Source organism: Schistocerca nitens, chromosome 4 (genome assembly GCF_023898315.1).
Source record: "Schistocerca nitens isolate TAMUIC-IGC-003100 chromosome 4, iqSchNite1.1, whole genome shotgun sequence".
Lineage (NCBI taxonomy): Eukaryota > Metazoa > Arthropoda > Insecta > Orthoptera > Acrididae > Schistocerca > Schistocerca nitens.
Genome location: NC_064617.1, coordinates 889,033,060 through 889,056,567, shown reverse-complemented (window position 1 = coordinate 889,056,567; position 23,508 = coordinate 889,033,060).

Below are 23,508 nucleotides of genomic sequence, written 5' to 3'. Positions count from 1 at the left end.
TCTGCCAAGCTGTTGGATGGATATGGTGTTATGGGCGCTCAACAGTGTATTCTTTAGCGCCCGAACGGAAACAACAACAAACGAGTGTCTAAAATGCAGCAAGTGCTAAAATAGGACAAAAATTAAAGATGAAAGGCTACATAGGCGGTTTGCACGTCAACAGGAGCAAAGTGGAAGGCAGCACATAAAGAGGAGAACTACAAGAGAACGTAGGGGAAGGGTTTAAAATGAAACACATAGCACATGTTTGGAACTGGCCTATTACAAGAACCAAAAGGAGTGGTAAGCCGCTCGGCAACACTAAAAATTCCATCCTAAAATTATAGGCTGAAGCCCAGAAACATCACAGTACCTTAAAAGTTTCTTGACACTCGCCTCGTCATCGGCTAAAATCGAGGGCTGATCCCACTAATATTAACTTCCGCCCTGACAGAACGATATAAATCACACTCAACTAAAATGTGGCGTACAGTGATTCGTACGCCACAGGCATCACACAGCGGGAGTTCCTCTCGCTGTAGTAAGAAGGCATGCGTAAGAGGACAGTGCCCTATGCGAAGACGTGGAAGGGTTACTTCATCACGCCTAGGTGACCGGCAGGAGGAACACGACGGTTGGATGGTGGGTTTCACCAACCGCAGCTTATTTTCCCTCACCGCCAGCCATTCCTCCTCCCACAATTGCATATACTTCCGCCGCAGCACAGAAACGACACCTTGCAAAGGAATAGAACATTGTGTCACCTGCGGTAATCTGCAAGCGTCCTTGGCAGCTCTATCAGCGTGTTCATTTCCCCGTATGCCCACATGCCCTGGCACCCAGCAAAAGGACACTTGCTTGCCCTGTCGTTGGAGGATGTACAGTTGGTCGTGAATCAGCTGTTTCAACTTCTCCGCTGGGTACAGGTTCTGCAGTGACTGTAATGCGCTCAGTGAGTCAGAGCAAAGTAGGAAGTGTTTGCCCCGAGTAAACCGTATCTGCTCCAATGCCTTCAGGATCGCGTGAAGTTCTGCGGAAAAAACAGTGTTTTCCTGGGGAAGGCGAATCCTGATGACATATTCGGAGAACACGACTGAGCAGCCAAGAAAATCCCCCTGTTGTGATCCATCACTGTAGACTACTGTAAAATCATGATGCCTGTCTAAAATGTTAAAAGACAAAGATTTGAAAGTAAAATCTGATGTACTGTCTTTCTTAAAATTTGCCAAATCTAAAATCAGTGTGGGCCTCTGGAGGAGCCAAGGTGGATATCTGCTCCAACCGCGACGTGAAACATTAAAACCGGCCACACCCATCTCTAAAATGCAATCCTTTGCACGAATCCCATAGGGCCTTGATGCTCGTTGCCGGTTGCGAAAAAGCCTTTCCAGTGGAGGCCGAGCAACAGTGTGGTATGCAGGTGTGTATGGTGTGGATATGGTTTGATAGCCCTGGCGCACCATTAGTAGATGCCGCCGGAGGTAAAGTGGCGGTTCAACTGCCTCTGCACAGAGGCTCGGTATGGGGCTCGTTCTGAACGCCCCAGTGGCCAACCGAATACCTCATGGTGCACTACATCCAACAGCTTCAAATAAGTGGTTCTTGCAGACCCATACACCGTACATGCATAATCAAGCCGGGACCGCACGAAGGCTCTGTAAAACCGGAGTAGACAAGTCCTGTCTGCTCCCCAAGTGTGGTGACTAAGACAGTTTAAAATAGACAGCGCCGTAAGAGAGCGTTTTTTCAGTTCCTTAATGTGTGGCAGCCACGTAAGCTTAGAATCAAAAGTGAGGCCCAGAAACTTCACCGTGTCTTTAAAATTCAGAACGGTGTCCCTCATCCTCAACTCAGGCAAGTCAAAAATGGTACGAGAACGGTTAAAAAGAACACACACCAACTTATCAGTTGAAAACTTAAAACCAATCTTCTGTGCCCATTCATCCAAACGTCGCAGAGTGAGTTGCAACTGACTAGTCGTCGTTGCGAGGCTTGAAGAGCAAAATACAGAGAAATCGCCCACAAACAAGGAACACTGCACAGGACTTTTCACAACAGACGTAATACTGTTAATAGCAATAGCAAAGACCGTCACACTTAAAACACTACCTTGAGGGACACCGTTCTCTTGTTCAAAGCGACTAGACAGTACGTCTCCGACTCGGTACCGAAAATAACGTGGCGACAGGAAGGACCGAATAAAATTGGGAAGACATCCACGAAAACCCCATTCGTGGAGCTGCCTGATGATAAGATGCCTCCAAGTAGTGTCGTATGCCTTTTCAATGTCAAAAAATATTCCCAACAGTTGATGCTGGCGCAGGAAAGCCTGTTGTATAGCCGCCTCCAGGAGGGCCAGGTTATCAAAGGTGGAGCAATACCTCCTGAACCCACACTGAAAGCGACTAAGGAGTTGTCTGGATTCTAACATCCAGATAAGGCGGCGGTTGACCATCCGCTCCAAGGTCTTTCCCACGCAGCTAGTGAGGGCAACACTACGGTAACTACCCTGGCACGTGCGGTCTTTCCCAGGTTTTAAAAGAGGAATTAAAATTGCTTCACGCCACGAGTCGGGGAAGTGACCGGACATCCAAACAAGATTAAAAAGTCTGAGGAGGATTCATTTATTTCTCCCTGTGAGGTGCCGCAGCATGCTATAGTGGATTCTATCCTGACCAGGGGATGTATCACGAGCCCCACACAATGCAGAATCCAGTTCCTACATGGAAAATGGGCAGTTTTACTCTTCTGTATTGGGTGAGCGGAAGTCAAAATTGCTCCTCTCAGCAGCCACTCTGTGGGGCTGGAAAGCTGGATTCTGACTGGCGGTTGCAGTAATAGCTGCAAAATGAGCCGCCATAGACTGGGCAATATCTTTTGAGGTCATTTGGAGAGTACCATTCCACATTATAGCAGCCATAGGGCACCTCCTACCTCTCCCAGAAATCCTCTTGATGGTCTCCCATACAATGGAACTTCTTTTAGAACGATTAATGGTGTTCAGGAACTGCTGCCACAACCTCTTCTTGCTCTCTCGTATAATCCGACGACACTTTGCCCTCGCCACCCGAAAGGCTGCAAGGTTCTCTACAGTTGGCCGGCATTTGAACCTACGCAGAGCTGCCCACCTAGCCCTGATTGCAGAGCGCAATTCGTCGCTCCACCAAGGGACAGGCTGCCGCTTCGGTTTTCCTGTGGACTGTGGGATGAACGCTTCACTGGCGCGGTGGATCACTTCAGTAATATGATCCACCCATTCCTGGACACTGACCCGATGTTCAAACTGGGCTAGTTGACTATACAGTGCCCAGTTGTCTCTACGGAGCACCCATCGAGGCTGTTTCCTTTCCGGTTCCACTGCATGTGGCAGGTGAATCCAGATAGGGAAGTGATCGCTGCCGTGTAAGTCATCAGTGTGGGCGATGGCTGGAGAGCAAAGCGATAGATCAATGGCAGAGAACGACCCAGTTGCAATGCAAAAATTGCATGCTTTGACCTGTATTTACCAAATAGGCACTCGAAAACAGAAGAAGCCTCTCGATTGCTCTACCCCTGGGGCAAGTACTCACAGAGCCCCAAAGCACATTGTGTGCATTAAAATCACCACAGAGGATGAAGGGGTGGGGGAGCTGTGTAAGAAGATCACTGAGAGCCTCTTCGTCGAGCACATCATGTGGGGGCAGGTAAAGCGAACATAGTGTTAGCATATGACACAGATGTACTAATATTGCAACTGCATGTAAATTCGTCGTGAGGGAGAGAGGCGAGGAGTGGTAGTCTGTGTTGTCGAAGATACCTACTCCTCCTCGAGCTCTCTGTCCACTCAGGTCGTCCTTTTTGTGGAGGAGATAACCACGTAGCTCAGGGGTGTATGTTTCACTGAAATTTGTCTCTTGCAGACATACACACATAGGTCTATCCTGAATCAATAGACGTAGTTCCTCCACATGTGTCCTGAACCCTTGCAGGTTCCATTGCAATATGGGAGCCATCACGGTGGTTGTATTTTCTGCCTCTCTTTCCGCCGAGGTGGGGAGACTGCAGCGGGTGGAGGCTCAGTCTTGGGGCGAGATGATTGCCCCATATTCTCAGACTCCATCAGCTCTGGGGAAGAGTCTGATGAAGCGTCTAGTGGGACCACATTAACATGATCCGAGGGTTTACCAACCGACTTAATCTGTTGGTGCTGCTTGACGTGTGCTTTCCTTTGTTTAGGGGATTTTCCTAGAACTGGGGCAGGGGTGTTTATGACCATGCTGGGCTTTGGAACAGCCTCAGCAATCTGAGATGCCTGGGGCTCTTCAATGTTAGCTACTGTACCCCTCTCTACTGTTCGAGGAGGGGCTACTGGCTCTGATACATGTGCTGCCTTGCAAGTGCACTGACATGTGCAGGTGTTCGTGCCAACACTAACAACCTCCTCCTGTGTAGATGCATCGACTTTGGGAGGCGGCTTTTGAACAATGGAAGCAAAAGACGTAACGAATGTGGGTGACTGCATGGCCTTAAAGATCTTTTTGGCTTCACTGTAGGGGATACGCTTAGTTTTTATTTCTTGTATTTGACGTTCCTCTAGGAAGATTCTAAAGTCCCTACTCCAAACAGGGTGGCTTTCGGAACATTTTATACATCTGACAGGCGACGAACAGTCAACTCCGTCATGGGCAGCCTTACTGCAGTTGCCACACATCGTTTCTCCTTTACACCCTAGAGTTGTATGCCCAAAACGCTGGCACTTAAAACAGCGCATTGGGTTTGGGACATACGACCGGACGTTTAGTCGAAGAAATCCTGCCTTGAAGTGTTCTGGGAGTTTGGGGCTATTGAAAGTAAGAATGAAGTAGTCAGATTTCACCAGGTTCCCATCCACCCTTTTCATGATGTTCTGAACGTCAACAATTCCCTCCTGAGCCCACTCACAATTTAATTCTTCTACAGGAATGTCAACGAGATCCCTACAGGTAACAACACCCTTACTGGAGTTCAGGGTGCTGTGAAGCTCTGTATCGATTGTGTATTCCCCCAAGCTTTTAGCTGTTTGAAGGTTAACTGCTTGCTGAGCAGTTGATGTTTCAACAAGCAGTGTCCCATTCCGTAAACGCTTCACTGATTTTAAAGTTCCAGCTATTCCTTCTAGATCCTTTTGGATATAGAATGGTGAAACCATTTCAAAGGAACCCTCTTTCCTATTTATTATTAAAGACACATTCTGGTTGTCAGTATGTACTCTGTTACTTTGAACTGCTGTACGTTTGCTGACGACTGAGTCTGGAGGACTGGCTAACCTAGCCCTCTAGTTGGATTGGGCGGTAGTGCCTACCAGCGGTCCACCCATCCCACTGGCCAGCGAAAAATTAGAAGGAGGAAAAGAGGAAGAATTCGTGGTATCCATGGTCATCCCACGAGCAGCTAGGGAAAATTATGTCCATCCAGACAGAGCCCCACATGCCTGGATAAGCCTTGTACAACTGAGGTGCGGCAGGTTCCCCAGAGGTTGCCTGCTAGCGACTGTTCCACCTCAACAGACATGCATCTTGTCGGCGCACAGCACACTTTAAGGGTTTTTATAGCGGTATGTACCGTCCTCGTGATCCAGGCAATCAAGCCAAGATCCCCGGTCCCTACGACACACAACGTTCCACCGTTGCGCCACACGGTGGTCACTGAAGCATGCCCAGAGCTTATGGTATCAGCAGACTGGCGGCGCACACCAGTCCACAGTTCGAGGACCCCAGGTTCGCCAAGCCTGTACCCAGCAAACGAATGCTGAGCCCCCTGAGGGAGAAGCTGTTGGCAATTTCGTCGGAGTCTGTACAAACTGCTCCATTCAGTGAGAGTGCAGGGACGCTGACAGGGGTCCGAAAGCCATAGAGGCGTCGGATCTTGGTCCAGACCTGCGATGGAGAGACATGGAGGCCAATGGTGGACACATACCGCTCCCAGCACTCCCGCTTGCTTTGGCAGATAATGTGGCGGGCCCGCACACACAGCCGTTTGATGGTGATGAGGTGTTCAATGCAGGGATGTCGCTTGCGACGCTATAGCGCCCACCGGCGATCTTTCATCGCCTCAGTGATCTCAGGCGACCACCAAGGCACAGCCCGCCGCCGAGGGGACCCAGAAGAACTGGGAATGGCAGATTCTGCGGCAGTAACGATGCTGGTGGTGACTGAGTGAACCACGGCATCAATGTCGTCACTAGAGAGAGGCTCAATAGTGGCAATGGGGGAGAACAAGTCCCAGTCAGCCTTATTCATAGCCCATCTGCTGGGGCGCCCAGAAGAGTGACGCCGTGGAAGTGATAGATTGGAAAATGGTCACTACCACACAGGTCATCATGCACTCTCCATTGGACAGACGGTAAGAGGCTAGAGCTACAGATCGATAGGTCAATGGCGGAGTATGTGCCATGCGCCACACTGAAGTGTGTGAAGGCACCATCATTTAAAATCGAGAGATCGAGCTGCGCCAATAAATGCTGAATGGTGGCGCCTCGACCTGTTGCCACTGACCCACCCCACAGAGGGTTATGGGCGTTAAAGTCGCCCAGTAACAAGAAAGGTGGCGGCAATTGGGCTATCAGCGCAGCCAGGTCATGCTGCACGACATCACCATCCGGTGGACGGTAAAGACTGCAGACAGTAACAGCCTGTGGCGTCCACACCCGAACAGCAACAGCCTCTAAAGGTGTTTGTAGAGGGACAGACTCGCTGTGAAGAGAGTTAAGGACATATATGCAGACGCCACCAGACACCCTTTCATAAGCTGCCCAGTTCTTATAATAACCCCGATAGCCACGAAGGGTGGGGGTTCACATTGCTGGAAACCAAGTTTCCTGAAGAGCAATGTAGAAAAAAGGGTGAAGGCTGATAAGTTGTCGGAGCTCAGCTAGATGGTGGAAGAAACCGCTGCAGTTCCACTCGAGGATGGTAGTGTCCATGTCTGGGAAAGGCGTGATAGGACTGGGAAGGCAGATTACGCCTCTGGGTCACCTCCTGCCTCCGATTGAGCACCTGTGCTGGTGCTATTCATGGCGTCTGAGGGACCGGCGAGACCGAGGTCCTCAGCGGACGCCGGAATCTCCACCTCGTCCTCAGACGCAGAGCTTGTAGGAAGTGGTGGGACGGGTGCCACCGCAATGTCGTTAATCTTGGGGACTTTATTCTTTTTCTGTTTCTCTCGCGGTGCCTTCGGTGGTTCAGGTTTGGAGGGCTTCACAGGGTCAGTATCGGGGACGGACGACGACCGTGAGGCCCTACGACCAGGGACTGGAGGTTGTTTCAGCCACTTGCAGGTGTCCGCTTTTCCGCTGGTCAGGACTTCTCCAGCTGGGAAGGGGAACTGATGTCCCCGATGGTTGGGGGGTGTTGCTCCTGAAGTATATGGAGCAGGAGCAACAGGGTGTGAAGTGCCCCTCACACTCAAGGGGGCTAGTGGATTTTGTCCAATCATAGATCCAACCAGACGGGAGAACACAGGAGATGGGAGAACCGTCTTAGCAGCAGCGGCGTACGTCGACGTCATTGGCACAGGATGGAGCCTCTCATATTTCCGCCTCGCCTCTGAGTAGGTCAGGCGGTCCAGGGTCTTATATTCCATTGTCTTTCGTTCTTTCTGGAATATCCGACAGTCCGGCGAGCAGGGGGAATGGTGTTCTCCGCAGTTAACACAGATGGGAGGCGGAGCACATGGATTATTGGGATGCGAAGGATGTGCACAACCTCGACATGTTAAATGTGATTTGAGACTTTCTCGGCGTATTCCATTCGTGAAATCTTCTCGGGTGATCAGCCGAGTAAAGGCGTCGTCTTCTCGCAACGTTTCGAAGGGTTTCGTACCCATCATCTTCAAGCGAAGTGTCGAGACGCTGTGTTGCGCGGTCCTATAAAGGCTCCTGGACCAGTGACTGATTCCGGGCGCCGACCAATCAGGTACCTGTGGAATCGGCCGCCGCGCCAGTGGTGGGGGGTTCGCGGCGCGGACCGGGCGTCGAGTCCCTGCCGGTTCCAAATACGTCTGTGGCCGCTACCGTCTTCGTGCCGGAGCGTTCTCTTCTAATTTTAGTTATTGCGGGATTCCACGCTGTACTGAGTTGGAAACCAGTGTCTCGATTGATCAGGTTGCTGTTCAACCGAATTTCTACAGCCTCTTTGAAAACTGAATCCCAAAATCCTTTAGCGTCACACAGCTTCTTCGTACCCTCAAAGAGGAAGGTGTGTCCTTCGTTAAGGCTATGTTCCGCTACCGCCGATTTTTCTGTCTGACCAAGGCGTACATTTCTAATGTGTTCCGAGCGCCTCTGCGTGATGCAGCGCTGCGTTTGTCCGATGTATTTCGTACCACATTCACATTCAATACTGTATACGCCCGGAGTCTGCAGTCCTAGGTGGTCTTTGACTGAGCCAAGTATGTCCTTAATTTTACTTGGGGCATGAAAAATTGTCTTGATGTTGTGTTTCTCCAGAATGCGGGCAATCTTGGCTGTTGGCGGTCCCGCGTATGGTAGAAATGCCAGGCATCTGGTCTCATCTTCTTCTTCTGGTGTGTCTACCTTCCTGCTCTTGTGTAGGGCGCGCGAGATTTGCGTCTCATTATAACCGTTGCTGCGGAAGGTCTTCCTTAGGTGTTGTAACTCTGCAGGTAGGCTGTCATCATCACAGATAGACTTGGCCCTGTGCACAAGTGTGTTAAGCACTGAGTTGCGTTGTGCTGGGTGGTGGCAACTCTGTGCATGAAGGTATAAATCCGTATGTGTCTTCTTCCTATACACAGCGTGACCCAAGGTGCCATCAGGGTGCCTCTTGATTAGAATGTCAAGGAAGGGCAAGCTTCCGTTTTCTTCCACCTCCATGGTGAATTGTATGTTGCTGTGTATGCTGTTGAGATGTCGCAGGAAGTCTTGCAGGTTCTCTCTGCCATGTGGCCACACGACAAAAGTGTCATCCACATATCTGTAAAAGGCTTTAGGTTTCAATGGGGCGGTGTCCAGGGCTACGTCTTCAAAGTGCTCCATGTAAAGATTAGCGATGCCTGGAGCTAAGGGGGACCCCATGGCTACACCATCCACTTGTTCATAAAATTTGCCTCCACACTTGAAGTAGGTGTTTGTTAACACATGCCGGAACAGCTTTATTGTGTCCTCACTAAAGCGTGTTTCGAGCAGCGCTAGGGAGTCTTCCAGCGGTACTCGTGTGAAGAGTGAGGTGACGTCAAAGCTGACAAGAAGATCTTCTTTATCCAGGCGAAAGCCTTGTAGTACCTTCACAAACTCCGCCGAGTTCTTGACATGGTGCTCACAGTGACCCACGATCGGTTTGAGCAGTTGTGCTAGGTACTTGGCTAAACCATATGTCGGTGAGTTGATGGTGCTCACTATGGGTCGCAATGGAACTCCGTCTTTGTGGATCTTAGGGAGCCCATATAGCCGTGGTGGTGCCGGTGCTCTGGGGTACAGCTTCCTGATGACGTCCTTTTCCAGTCCAGAGTCATTGAGCAAGGCGATGGTCTTGCGAGTCACGGAAGCTGTCGTGTCCTTGTCCAGTTGCTTGTAGGCAGTATCTTGTAGCAGTGAGTTTATCTTCTGCCAATAATCTTCTTTCCTCAGTATCACTGTGGCATTGCCTTTGTCAGCAGCTAGAACGACAGTGTCCTCATCCTCACGTAGGGCCTTAAGAGCCTTCCATTCAGCAGACGTTATGTTGTTCTTGGGCATTTTTGCCTTCTCCAGGACCCTGCACGTCTCTCTCCTAACTTCCTCAGCTGCCTCCGTAGGGAGGCCGCGCACGGCTTGCTCGATGCTGCTGATAATGTCTCGCTTAGGTAGTGTCCTGGGTACTGGAGCAAAGTTAAGTCCTCTCGACAGCACTGATATTGTGGTCTCGTCCAGTTCTTTGCCTGCCAGATTGATGACAGTCTTGGCATTGGTTGGGTGGTCGGCATGTTGCCGGGCTCCAGACAGTCTGGTGAACTTGCCACATTGTTTTTCCGTGGCTTTTCTCCTGTGGATCTCACTGCTTGCATATGTGTTTCCGACGATCTCACTGCTTGCATATGTGTTTCCGTCGATTGAAACCTAAAGCCTTTTACAGATATGTGGATGACACTTTTGTCGTGTGGCCACATGGCAGAGAGAACCTGCAAGACTTCCTGCGACATCTCAACAGCATACACAGCAACATACAATTCACCATGGAGGTGGAAGAAAACGGAAGCTTGCCCTTCCTTGACATTCTAATCAAGAGGCACCCTGATGGCACCTTGGGTCACGCTGTGTATAGGAAGAAGACACATACGGATTTATACCTTCATGCACAGAGTTGCCACCACCCAGCACAACGCAACTCAGTGCTTAACACACTTGTGCACAGGGCCAAGTCTATCTGTGATGATGACAGCCTACCTGCAGAGTTACAACACCTAAGGAAGACCTTCCGCAGCAACGGTTATAATGAGACGCAAATCTCGCGCGCCCTACACAAGAGCAGGAAGGTAGACACACCAGAAGAAGAAGATGAGACCAGATGCCTGGCATTTCTACCATACGCGGGACCGCCAACAGCCAAGATTGCCCGCATTCTGGAGAAACACAACATCAAGACAATTTTTCATGCCCCAAGTAAAATTAAGGACATACTTGGCTCAGTCAAAGACCACCTAGGACTGCAGACTCCGGGCGTATACAGTATTGAATGTGAATGTGGTACGAAATACATCGGACAAACGCAGCGCTGCATCACGCAGAGGCGCTCGGAACACATTAGAAATGTACGCCTTGGTCAGACAGAAAAATCGGCGGTAGCGGAACATAGCCTTAACGAAGGACACACCTTCCTCTTTGAGGGTACGAAGAAGCTGTGTGACGCTAAAGGATTTTGGGATTCAGTTTTCAAAGAGGCTGTAGAAATTCGGTTGAACAGCAACCTGATCAATCGAGACACTGGTTTCCAACTCAGTACAGCGTGGAATCCCGCAATAACTAAAATTAGAAGAGAACGCTCCGGCACGAAGACGGTAGCGGCCACAGACGTATTTGGAACCGGCAGGGACTCGACGCCCGGTCCGCGCCGCGAACCCCCCACCACTGGCGCGGCGGCCGATTCCACAGGTACCTGATTGGTCGGCGCCCGGAATCAGTCACTGGTCCAGGAGCCTTTATAGGACCGCGCAACACAGCATCTCGACACTTCGCTTGAAGATGATGGGTACGAAACCCTTCGAAACGTTGCGAGAAGACGACGCCTTTACTCGGCTGATCACCCGAGAAGATTTCACGAACCTCGACATGTGATGATGGAAGTACAGCAGGATGACATGTGCCTGAACTTCCAACATTTAAATCACCGCATCGGAGGAGGGATATATGGTTTCACATCACAGCGGTAAACCATCACCTTGACCTTTTCGGGTAAGACATCACCCTCAAAGGCCAAGATGAAGGCACCGGTGGCCACCTGATTATCCCTCGGACCCCGATGGACGCGCCGGACGAAGTGAACACCCTGTCGTTCTAGGTTGGCGCGTAGTTCATCGTCTGACTGCAGAAGGAGATCCCTGTGGAACATAATACCCTGGACCATGTTGAGACTCTTATGTGGCGTGATGCTGACAGAAACGTCTGCTAAGTTATTGCAAGCGAGCAACCTCCGTGACTGGGCAGAGGATGCTGTCTGGGTTAGAACGGAACCAGAGCGCATTTTAGACAAGCCCTCCACCTCCCCGAACTTGTCCTATGTGCTCCACAAAAAATTGGGGCTTGGTTGACATAAAAGAGTCACCATAGACTCGGGTAAAGACTAGATACCGGGGTGAATAATCTGCACCGCCTTCTTTAGCCATACGTTCCTCCCATGGAGTGGCGAGGGAGGGAAATGATCTTGGATCAAATTTCTTCCCGCTGAGGTTAGACCTCGATCGCTTAGAGACTGCTGGTGGAGGACCATCAGCGAGAGATGATGTACCACGCTTCATTGCGGGTCATCCGCCCTGATGCCATTGACTCCGACCAGGGGCTCTCCCCACGGGCGCCACCCAGCCACAGCAAAGACCACCTGGCAGGATGGCCTTTGCTGGGAGTTTTGATGCCCCAGAGGGATGAGCATCTACTCCTTGGCATACGTGGGGAGGTAGCAGCTGAGGCATCAGCAGTGCGATCCCTGTGTAGTCAGGGGGTTACCAAGGTACATGACGACCCCACCACAGTGGACTGGCTACCATGCTGGATGTCGGGTGTCGAAATATCCATGTATATCCTGAGGGCAAAGATGGAAGTGCACAATGGAGGGAATGTATTCTATCCAGAACACACTGCAGCGGATGTGGTCGAAAGCTCGATGTAAGTCCAACTCCATGAAAATATCAGGTGTGCCAGCTCTTAGGGCAAGATGGATTTAAGATGCACCACGTAAGGCGTCCTTCCCCAAATGTTACGCACTAACGGAAAATTTGGGAAGGTATTGGTCAAACCCCTTAGGGGACCATCACATAAAAGGCCGAAACAGATGAGACTCCTTTTAGTCTCCTCTTACGGCAGGCAGGAATACCGCGGGCCTATTCTAACCCCCGAACCCGCAGGGGGGTTGGTGGGATGTCCCGCATGGTGCATTGTTCTGTTTTCTTGGTGTCTGAAAGTATTTTGTTTCACCGACACGACTTTTCATCCCCCATTTTCGGCGGTTGCCCTTAGGTTTGTCCCTTTCGGTCTTTCTCTCCTGGCTTTGACGTTTGTTCCCTTATGTTGGCGTCTCCTCTTTGTGACCTTTGCAGACTGTCATTGATTGTCTCTGAAAATGTAGGACGTGCTTGAAGATATTTTGCGTTGGTTGGTTGGTTTAAAGATTAAAGGGACCAAACTGCATAGGTCATTGGTCCCTTGTTTCATAAACACACAGAATACAGTGAAACCATCCATTAGTCATTCGAAACACAAAAGAAAAATTCCAGGTGAAGAAAAGCCCCAAGGTCAATAATGAAGAAATATGGAAAAAGGAGCACAGCAACAAAAACAACAGAGTAGAAAGGGAAAGAATTAAAACGGTACAGCAGAGGATCATGGCTGGCTGATCACGAAAATAAAAGGATGAGCCAGCCACTCTGCAACGCGTTAAAACCTCCAGCCTAAAAGATTAGGCCAGAGTCCAGACATCACAAAACTTTAAAATCCCAAACACACACGTCTCATCGTTAGCTAAAACACAAGGCAGATCCCCATCAACTAGTGCGTCTTCCCTTGCATCATGGTATAAAATGCAGTCTGTTAAAATGTGCCGTACATGTGGACACCACAGGCATCACAAAACGGAGGATTCTTCCGCCGTAATAAAAAGCTATGTGTGAGAGGACAGTGCCCAATGCGAAGACGTGTGAGGGCCACCTCTTCCCGCCTGAGCAACCGGCAGGAGGAACGCCACAGCCATGTGGTTGACTTTACCGACCGCAGTTTATTGGCCGTCACCGCCAGCCACTCGTCCTCCCACAACTCCATGCACTTCCTGTGGAGTGCAGCGATGACTGACTGCAAGGGGACAGGACACTGGACCACATCCTGCTCTCTGCAGGCCTCCTTGGCAGTCCGATCGGCCTGTTCATTGCCCCATATGCCGACATGACCAGGCACCCAGCAGAAGGATACCTCTTTACTCCGCCTTTGGAGCAAGTACAGTTGGTCATATATCAGCTGGACCATCTGCTCAGTCGAGTATAGGTTCTGCAGTGTTTGTAAGGCACTAAAAGAATCGGAGCAGAGAAGGAATCGATCGCCCCGAACACGATGCATCTGCTCCAGTGCCTTCAGGATCGCGTGGAGCTCCGCTGCGAAAACGGTATATTCAGCAGGGAGGCGAATCCGGGTAACATGATCAGGGAACACCACAGAACAGCCAAGGAAATTCGCCTGTTTGGAGCCATCAGTGTAAACGACGGTGAAACCGTGATGCATATCTAAAATGTTAAAAAAACAGAGATTGGAATGTAAAATCTGGTGTGCTATCTTTCTTAAAATTAGTCAAATCTAAAATAAGTTTGGGTCTCCGGAGGAGCCAAGGTGGAGATCTGCTCCAACCGTGACGTGAAACACGAAGACCAGCCATAGACATTGCACCGAGGTAATCCTGTGCTCGAATCCCATAGGGCTGCGTCGCACGTTGCCGGTTATGAAACAATCGTGCCAGAGGAGGGTGAGCAACGGTATGGTATGCAGGGGGTGTATGGTGTGGACAAAGTTTTATACGCCTGGCGCACCGTAAGTAGCCGTGGCCGCATGTGAAGTGGCGGTTCACCAGCTTCTGCACAGAGGCTTGCTATGGGGCTAGTGCGGAATGCCCCAGTGGCCAACCAAAGCCCTTCATGGTGCACAACGTCCAACATCTGTAAGTAAGAAGGCCTCGCAGACCCATACACCGTGCACCCATAATCGAGCCCGAGATCGCACAAACGCCCTGTAAAACTGGAGCAGACAAGTCCTGTCAGCTCCCCATGTACTGTGGCTAAGACATTTTAAAATACTTAAAGCCTTAAGTGACCGCCGTTTCAGGTCTTTAAGATGAGGTAACCACGTGAGCTTCGAGTCAAAAATGAGCCCCAGAAATCTCACCGTGTCTCTAAATGAAAGAATAGTGTCCCTCATCCTCAACCCAGGAAAGGTTAAAATCGAACGAGAACGGTTAGAAAGAACACATACAAACTTCTCGGTGGAATACTTAAAACCACTCTTCTGCGCCCAGTCATCCAAACGTCTAATAGTAAGTTGCAACTGACGCGTTGTCGTTGCAAGGCTTGAAGACCAAAACAAAGAGAAATCATCCACAAACAAAGAACACTGGACAGGACTTTTCACTATGGACGTAATGCTATTAATAGCGATGGCAAAGAGTGTCACACTTAATACGCTACCCTGAGGGACACCGTTCTCCTGCTCAAAGCGATCATACAAGACGTCACCAATTCGGTATCTAAAATATCGTGGTGAGAGGAAAGACTGAATAAAAAGAGGAAGACAACCACGAAAACCCCATTCGTGAAGCTGCTCCAGGATGAGACGCCTCCAAGTGGTATTGTAGGGCTTCTCGATGTCGAAAAATACACCTAGAAGGTGATGACGGCGTAGGAAAGCTTGTTGTATAGCCGTCTCCAGGAGGGCAAGGTTATCGAAGGTGGAACGAATCATCCTGAACTCTCACTGAAAGTGACTAATGAGTTGCCAGGATTCTAACATCCACACAAGGCGGCGGTTGACCATCCGCTCCAAGGTACTCCCCAGGCAACTAGTGAGGGCAACACTACGGTAGGTACTCGGGCTTGTGCGGTCTTTCCCAGGTTTAAAAAAAGGAATTAAAACTGCCTCAAGTCACTAGTCAGGAAAGTGACCCGACGCCCAAATGGCATTAAAAAGTGCGAGGGGGATTTCTTTGTTGCGCAAGGTGAGGTGCCGCACCATACTGTAATGGATCCTGTCGTGACCAGGGTATGTGTCACGAGCTCCAGACAATGCGGAATCCAGCTTCCACATAGAAAATGGGCAGTTGTAAACTTCATGAGAGGTGGACTGGAAGTCCAGACTACAGCTCTCAGCAACCGCTATATGGCGCTGGAAACCTGGATCCTGACTGGTTGTGGCAGTAACTGTGGCAAAATCCGCTGCCATAGTCTGGGCAATGTCTCGCGGATCCGTGTGGAGAGTGCCATTAGTCATTACAGCAGCTATGGGGCACCTCCCTCCTCTGCCAGAAATTCTCCTGATCGTCTCCCACACAATGGAACTTTTGGTGGAACGATTAATGGTGTTCAGGAACGTTTGCCACGACCTCTTCTTGCTCTCACGAATAATGCGGCGACATCTTGCCCTCGCCACCCGAAAGGCTGCAAGATTCTCAGCAGTCGGCCAACACTTGAACTGACGCAGAGCCGCACGCCTGGTCCTGATTGCAGAGCGGCATTTGGCACTACACCAAGGCACAGGTGGCCTCTTCTGGTGGCCTGTGGACTGTGTAATGGATGCTGCAGCGGCGTGGTGGACCGTTTTGGTAATATGATCCACCCACACCTCAACATTCACACAGTGTTCGAATTGGGCCAACTGGCTATAAAGTGTCCAGTCAGCTCCACTGAGCACCCATCGTGGTGGTCTCCTTTCGGGGCCCACGCCATCTGGCAGGTGAATCCAGATTGGGAAATGATCACTGCCGTGCAAGTCAGCGACCACTTCCCAGTGAGCACTCATGGCAAGAGCTGGAGAGCAAAGCGAGAGATCAATGGCAGAGAACGACCCAGTCGCCGTGCAGAAATGAGTACTCTGTCCTCCATTGAGCAAGTAGGCACAGGATGACAGAAGCCTCTCAATTGCTCTACCCCTGGGGCAGGTAATTGCAGAGCCTTAAAGCACACTGTGGGCATTAAAATCACCACAAATAATGAATGGCTGGGGGAGCTGTGTAAGAAGGTCGGTGAGGGCCGCTTCATCAAGTACATCATGTAGGGGCAAGTAAAGTGAACATACAGTCAATGGATGATGTACGTGCACGGCCACAGCGACGGCCTGTCAAGTCGTCGTGAGGGAGGCGAGGAGTGGTGGTCCATCCTGACGAAAATACCTACGCCTCCTCTAGCTCTCTCTTCACGCAGGTCGTCCTATTTGTGGAGTGTATAGCCTCGTATCTCAGGGGAGTATGATGGATGGAAATACGTCTCCTGGAGACAGAGACACAGTGGTCTACCCTGAGAGAGTAGACTAAGTTCTTCCACATGCGTCCTGAACCCTTGCAAGTTCCACTGGAGTATGGGAGCTATCTATGTTGGGGCTAGCACCTTCATCCAGTCTCTCCGACGGGGCGGGGAGACCGCAACAGGTGGAGGGGCAGGCGTGGGGCGAGATGATTGCCCCCCCACACGTCGTATTCCATCAACTCTGGGGAAGAGTCAGATGAAGCCTCACAACGTCCACATGGTCAAACAGTTTACCACACGATTTGACCCGCTGTTGCTGCTGTATAGGAGCTTTCTGCGGTTTGGTGTGCTTTGTGGGAGCTGACGTGGGAGTGGTGATGGCCATGCTGGGCTTCGGAACAGCCTCATCTGTTGGAGGCGCCAGGGGTGACCCAGGTTCGCCACTGTGCCTTTGTCTGCCGTTCGAGTAGGGGCTACAGGCTCTGAAACACTGGCTGTGTTGCAAGTGCAGTGACAGCTGCAGGTATTAATGCCAACACTCACCACCTCAGTCTGCGTTGAGGCATCGACTTTTGGAGTAGGCTTCTGAACCAGGGATGCAAAAGATGTGGGAGGTTGCATCGGCTTATAGATCATCTTGGCCTCACCATAGGGGATACGCTTGTTTGTTTTCATTTCCTGGACTGTGTTCCTCTAAAAATATTCGGTAGTCCCTACTCCAAACAGGGTGGTTCCCAGAGCAATTAATACATTTAGCCTGAGACGAGCAACCAACTCCTTCATGAGCAGCCTTACCACAGTTGCCACAAGTCGCTTCGCCTTTGCATCCTAAGGTGTCATGCCCAAAACGCTGGCATTTGAAGCAGTGCATTGGGGTCGGGAAATAAGGCCTCACACTAAGGCGAAGGAAGCCAGCTTTAATATGTTCAGGAAGTTTCATGCTACTGTAGGTCAGAATAAAGGAGTCGGATTTAACAAGATTGCCATCAACCCTCTTCATGATATGTTGGACATCAACGATAACTTCCACAGCCCACTCACTTTGCAGTTCTTCCTTAAGAATGTCAACTAGATCCCAGCACATCACAACACCTTTGCTGTAGTTCAAGGTGCTGTGCAGTTCAGTGTCTATGGCATACTCTCCAAGGCATTTAGCAGACTGGAGATAAGTTGCTTGCTGGGAAGTGGTAGTTTCCACTAGCAAGGTCCCATTACGTAAGCGCTTCACTGATTTTAAGGAGCCACAGATTCCCTCCAAACCCTTTTGTATGTAGAAGGGCGAAACCTTCTCGAAACTTCCCTCCTTCCGTTTCACAAGGAGAAACACATTCGGATTACCAGAATGCTTTCTGTTACTTAAGACTGGACTTGTCAAAGAAGTGCCGGAGTCACGGGGAGTGACTGCACTGGCCCTCTTAAGAGACTGGGTGTTAGAACCTTCCAACGGCCCACCCTTTCCGCTGGGAGGAAGGAAAGAGGATTTCGAAGGATTCACCTAAGTCCCACGAGCAGCTAGGGAACTAGAAGTCCACCTAGACAGAGCCCCGCGTGCCTAGGTAAGCCTTAGGCAACTGGGGTGCGGCAGGTGCCCCAGAGGTTGCCCGCTTGCGACTGTTCCACCCCAACAGCCATTCATCTTATAGGCGCGCAGCACACCATAAGATTGAGGGGTTTTTATACAGGTTTACCTTCCTCGCAATCCAGGCGGTCAAGCCAAGATTACCATTCCCCGCAGCACACAACATTGCACAGCCGCACGATATGGTGGTCGCTGAAGCATGTCCGGGGGTTACGGTGACAGGTGACTGGCGGTGCTAACCAGTCCCCAGCTCAGGACCTCGCGTTCGCCAAGCCCGTACTCAGAAAATGAATGCTGAGCCCCTGGGGCCCAGATAGCCATGGTGGCTGGGATTCTTGAAGAGCAATGCAGAAGAAAGGATGAAGGTTGAGATGTTATAGGAGCTCGTCAAGATGGCGGAAAAAACCACTGCAATTTCACTGGAATTTGCTGAGCTGATGGGGCTAGCACAGTGTTCGTGGCGGCGGGATATGAGGAAGTCATTCCAACAGGAAGTAGTTGTTTATATTTCCTCTTAACCTCAGTGCAGGTCAGTCGGTCAAGGGTCTTATATTCCATGATTTTTCGCTCTTTCTGCATGATCCTGCTGTCTGGTGAGCAAGTTGAATGATGCTCTCTGTAGTTTGACACAGATAGGAGGCAGGGCACAGAGTATTGGGATGTGATGGGGATCCACAATCTCGACATTTGAGGCTGGAAGTACAGTGGGAAGATATATGGCCAAACGTCCAGCACTTATAACACCACATCGGGGGAGGGATACAGGGCTTGACATCACTGTGGTAGACCATTACCTTGACCTTCTCCGGTAATGTATCACCCTCAAAGGCCAAAATGATGGCACTGGTAGCAATCTTATTATCCTTTGGACCCGATGAACATGCCAGACGAAATGAACACCTTGACGTTCTAAATTGGCGCACAGCTCGTCATTGGACTGCAAAAGAAGGTCGCTATGGAAAATAATACCTTTGACCATATTTAAACTCTTATGTGGTGTGATGGTAACTGAAACATCCCCAACTTGTCGCAAGCAAGTAACCTTCGTGACTGGGCAGAGGATGCCGTTTTTATCAATACTGACCCAGTGCGCATTTTGGACAAGTCCTCCACCTCCCCAAACGTGTCATCTAAATGATCTACGAAGAATTGAGGCTTTGTTGACATGAAAGACTCCCTATCAGGAACTGGGGAGAATAAGTTGCACTACCATCCTGAGCCTTATTGTCTTCCCACGATGTGGCCAGGGAGGGTAAGATTTTGGGATCGTATTTCTGGGCATTGAACTGAGCCCGAGAACGCTTAGAGACTGCTGACGGTAGGCCACCAACGAGAGATGATGTACAATGCTTAATTGCTGGTCATCCGCACTTATGCTACCCACTGCGACCAAGGGCCCTCCCCACGGGCGCAACCCATCCTCAGCAAGGGCCACTTGGTAGTATGGCCATTGCTGGAAGTCGCAATGCCCTGGGGAGATAGTCATGTACTTCATGGCATACGTGGGGAGTCAACGGCGCAGGCTTCTGCAGAGCGATCCCTGTGTTGTCAGGGTACTACAACCAACAGGGTACATGGCGGCCCCACCACAACGGACTGGCTACCGTGCTGGATATTAGGTGTAAGGAGGTCCATGGTCGTCTCCGCAAAATTTAACACTGCACTGTGCATAGTGGAAATTGCACCCAGGAATGTATCCTCGCCCAAGAGATTGAGAACGAGCGAGAGAGCAATGCGGCGACGAGAAAGCTAGCCAAATTTCTCAATGCAGGATGGACAAAATGCACCATGGGAGGCGGCCTTCCTCAATTGGCTCGCTCTTTGGAAAATTTCGAAACGTGGAGTTCAAGCCCGAGAGGGGATCATCACAGAGGACGAAACGTTTTAGACTCCTTTCAGTCGCCTCTTACGCCAGGCAAGAATATCGCAGCCCTACTCTTATCTCCAAGCCCGCAGGGGGAGACACTGTGTTATTTCCTTTTCATTTTAAAACAAAAGTAAAAAACAAAAAACAAAAAATTAAAAAATTATGCAATACAGACTTCTCCATGTTTCTTAGTGGCAAGTCACTGGCCGAACATGGCTGTCACACCCCTTACATTCTTCGTTGGCATACGTGGTAGTATTTAAGTTATTGTTTTTGAAGCATGACAAGCCTATTGGTTCCTCTTCGATTTTGCTTTAAGGCGATGATTGAAATTATAAAAAGGAAAAAACATTTAAAAAATACACCGTTTCTCGTCAGATCACCGAAGTTACGCAACATCGGGCCCGGTTAGTACTTCGATGGGTGACCACCTGGGAACACCGGGTGCTGTTGGCTCCCCTTCATTTCTCCATTTTATGTCGCTACCCCTGCCAGCCCTCTTTTCATGCCACCATTTTGTTGTGACAAAGATACTTCCTTAAGCATTTTAAACTTCTGTAATGACTGTAAGGTACGAAATAGCAGTAATTAACTCAGGTTGAGGGAGAATGTGCTACCGAAGCATGCCAGGAAGTCTTTGATAACGACAAAACAGTACGAGTTGGCAGATATGTTCTAAAATACGTCAGCGCCTAATGTTCTGTAGCGGTGTGCAGTTCCAAATTGGATTTATTCTTTAGTCGTCTCGTCTCTTCTCGTCTCGTTTCCAGTGGCAGTCGGGACAAGTCGATAAGGGGATAGGAATGGTGCGAATGCACTGCAAATTACGCAAACATCTCGTGTGAGGCGAGGCGAGGCGAGGAAGCTCACATCGCTAGCAGTGGCGCCTTCCAGCCGTGCTGCCACACACCCCGCACATACCATACGCTGGTCGGCCGCGCGCCAGCCAACACCTCCGTGCAGCCCCCTCCGCCCGGCCGGTGGAGTTTGCGTCAGTCTCCTGCTTTGCTGTGCCACGTGACGGATCTTCGCCTCGTGGGTTGCTGTTTTCTTCAGAACTGTAAGTACTAAATGGATTCCGAAGATGGTGAAGATAACATTCAGTTTGAACCCGTCCTTCCGTAACCCGTCCGTCCGCGTTAGAATTTCACCATTGGCTGATAAATGATTTAAAGCTGACTGACAGTAATGTACTAGGTTTGCAACTGGATACGTTTCTGGATTCTCTAATCGTGAAATTGAGCAATTCCGACCTTTGTGATAGTGTAGTCAACGTAAATGATGGTGTCCGAAAGTTTAAACATAGAGACGGTAGTGTTAGTATCGTCAACGTCTCGAATGCATGCTTTGGATTTCGAAGTGTGCGTGTGTTCAACCTTCTATTTGAAGTTAAGAACGAGACCATCTCGCGTTGCCTTGGCTCTTATGGCTAGTGTTGCCAGTTCTTAAAGAAAAGAGGTCGTCTGCGTACCCTTTTCAGGTTGAAAATGGTATTCGCAGTGTTAAAATGATTTCTTGTATGTGACCGGTCATCGAAACTTTATTACATACAGTGGACAACCTCAAACTTGTTCCTACCGTAACGAAACGGACCACTTACGACAACATTGTACGCGTCGTAGGCGTCCGGTACAGTTGTCGCATAGACAACGTGGGCGGCCGTTGCACTAGGTGCAGCCCATTCTACCGCCAGCCGTGTTGACACCCCTGTTGCTATGGATGTAACGGCTGTTGTACCCCTCGTTGTTGCCGCTTCGGTCGTGCCGGTCGTGTCTCAGTCCGTTGATGTTGCTATTGCTTGTTTGAAGTTCCCGAAATACCGTTCGAGTTGATAGTGACAGGATCAGAACCCGTTCCAGCTGTTTCTCACGTAGCGCCGAACCCGGTGCCCTCAGAAGTTGTCGCGACAGAAATTGTTCCCACGGATGCTACTCATGTTGAGGTACATGTACAATTTGACCCGTCCGAGTCTATTCCTGTCGAACGGGTTTTTGTGTCGTCACAGAAAGCGACTGATGTGACAATGGCATCGACGTCAGAACCTGTCCTAGTGCACACTGCCCCAGTTTCGCTTCCTCACGAGTCGGTCCTGTTTCAGCAGCTGCTTGCGCTCCGCCAAAGGCCCCTGCACCTCAAAAACCCAGGTGGTGGCTCGGCACTGCTTCTGGGCGACGTGGCTCTATTGACCACGCCCGTAGTGCAAGTACTTCTGCATGTCTGCCGTGAGGTCGGTCGCTTGACGTTGCGTTTTGTGCGGCCCTGTTCGTTGCCGGCGCACCGTAAGGTTCGGAGACTCGCACTAGGACGTATGGCTTCTAGTTGGGCGTGCCGCGGCAGTCCTCACAAGGGGAAGTGATGCGTCTCTCACAGCCTCTCCTTCCCAAGTGGCTCTTTCCGCCTTCCTGTGGTGCCAGACGTAAAGCTCGGCATTTCTCGGGTTCACCCTAACTCTGAGAGCAGCGACCCAACCGGATGCGAAAGCGAAGGGTGTGTGGCACAGGGAGAGCTGTGTTTGAGGGACCGACGATCTCTCCCTCTCTCTTTTCGCAGGGCACAGACCAGCAGGTGCTCTGCATGCCGGCCACCTGAGTAGGAGTGGGTCCTTGGCCATAAGATGAAAGCTTGGGCAAGTAGGCAGTGAAGGACGTGGAGTGCATCCACTTCTCTGGAGTGCAGCGTGCATTTGTCGGTGAATGCTGAGTGAAATCGTCGATGACGGGACCACTGAAGGGGACCAGTACGTTGGCAACAGTGTGCTGAACCGCATAGCTCAGGGGTGCCCTTGGTCTAGGGACGAGGTTGGTGGGTGAGCTGCAGTAGTCCCCCCCCCCCGCTCCCCTGCCAGAGGTGCTGGTCCAGGGTTAGAGACAGGCCCCCAACGCATTTTTTTTTTCGCTTGTCTAAACGTGGCTGACAAAGACACAGGCGACTCGCGTGCATCTGCAAGGGCCTCAATGCTTCCTGCTCCCACCCCATTAAGGGACATGGAGCAGATCGAGCAGAGTGTTAGTGCTAGGCACAGAAGCATCACACAGTTATTGGAGTCCAATGTTAAAAATGGCAAGATTAGCGAAACTGCTATTTTGGCATTTAAAAATGAACTCGCGTCCTGGGCTATTGCTCATGTGAAGCTTGAGGGGCGAGTTGAAGAACTTCGAAGAGGGAATTACAGACTACATAGACAACCGATCAAGTCATGGGCGGGTGTAGTCGCTCAAGCTGCAACCAAGACCCAAACCACGAGAGAGACTATCACGAAAGTGTCACAGAAACTGGACATGGTGGTCTTTTTAAGACCTCTGCGCGGTCAGGACACGAAGAAAGTGCATGAAATTTTTACAATGGTCAATCCAATCAAACAAAAAATAAAGGTAAACAAGGCATCTAAGAATGTCATAATTGCAGATGTTGCTACAGAAGAGGATAG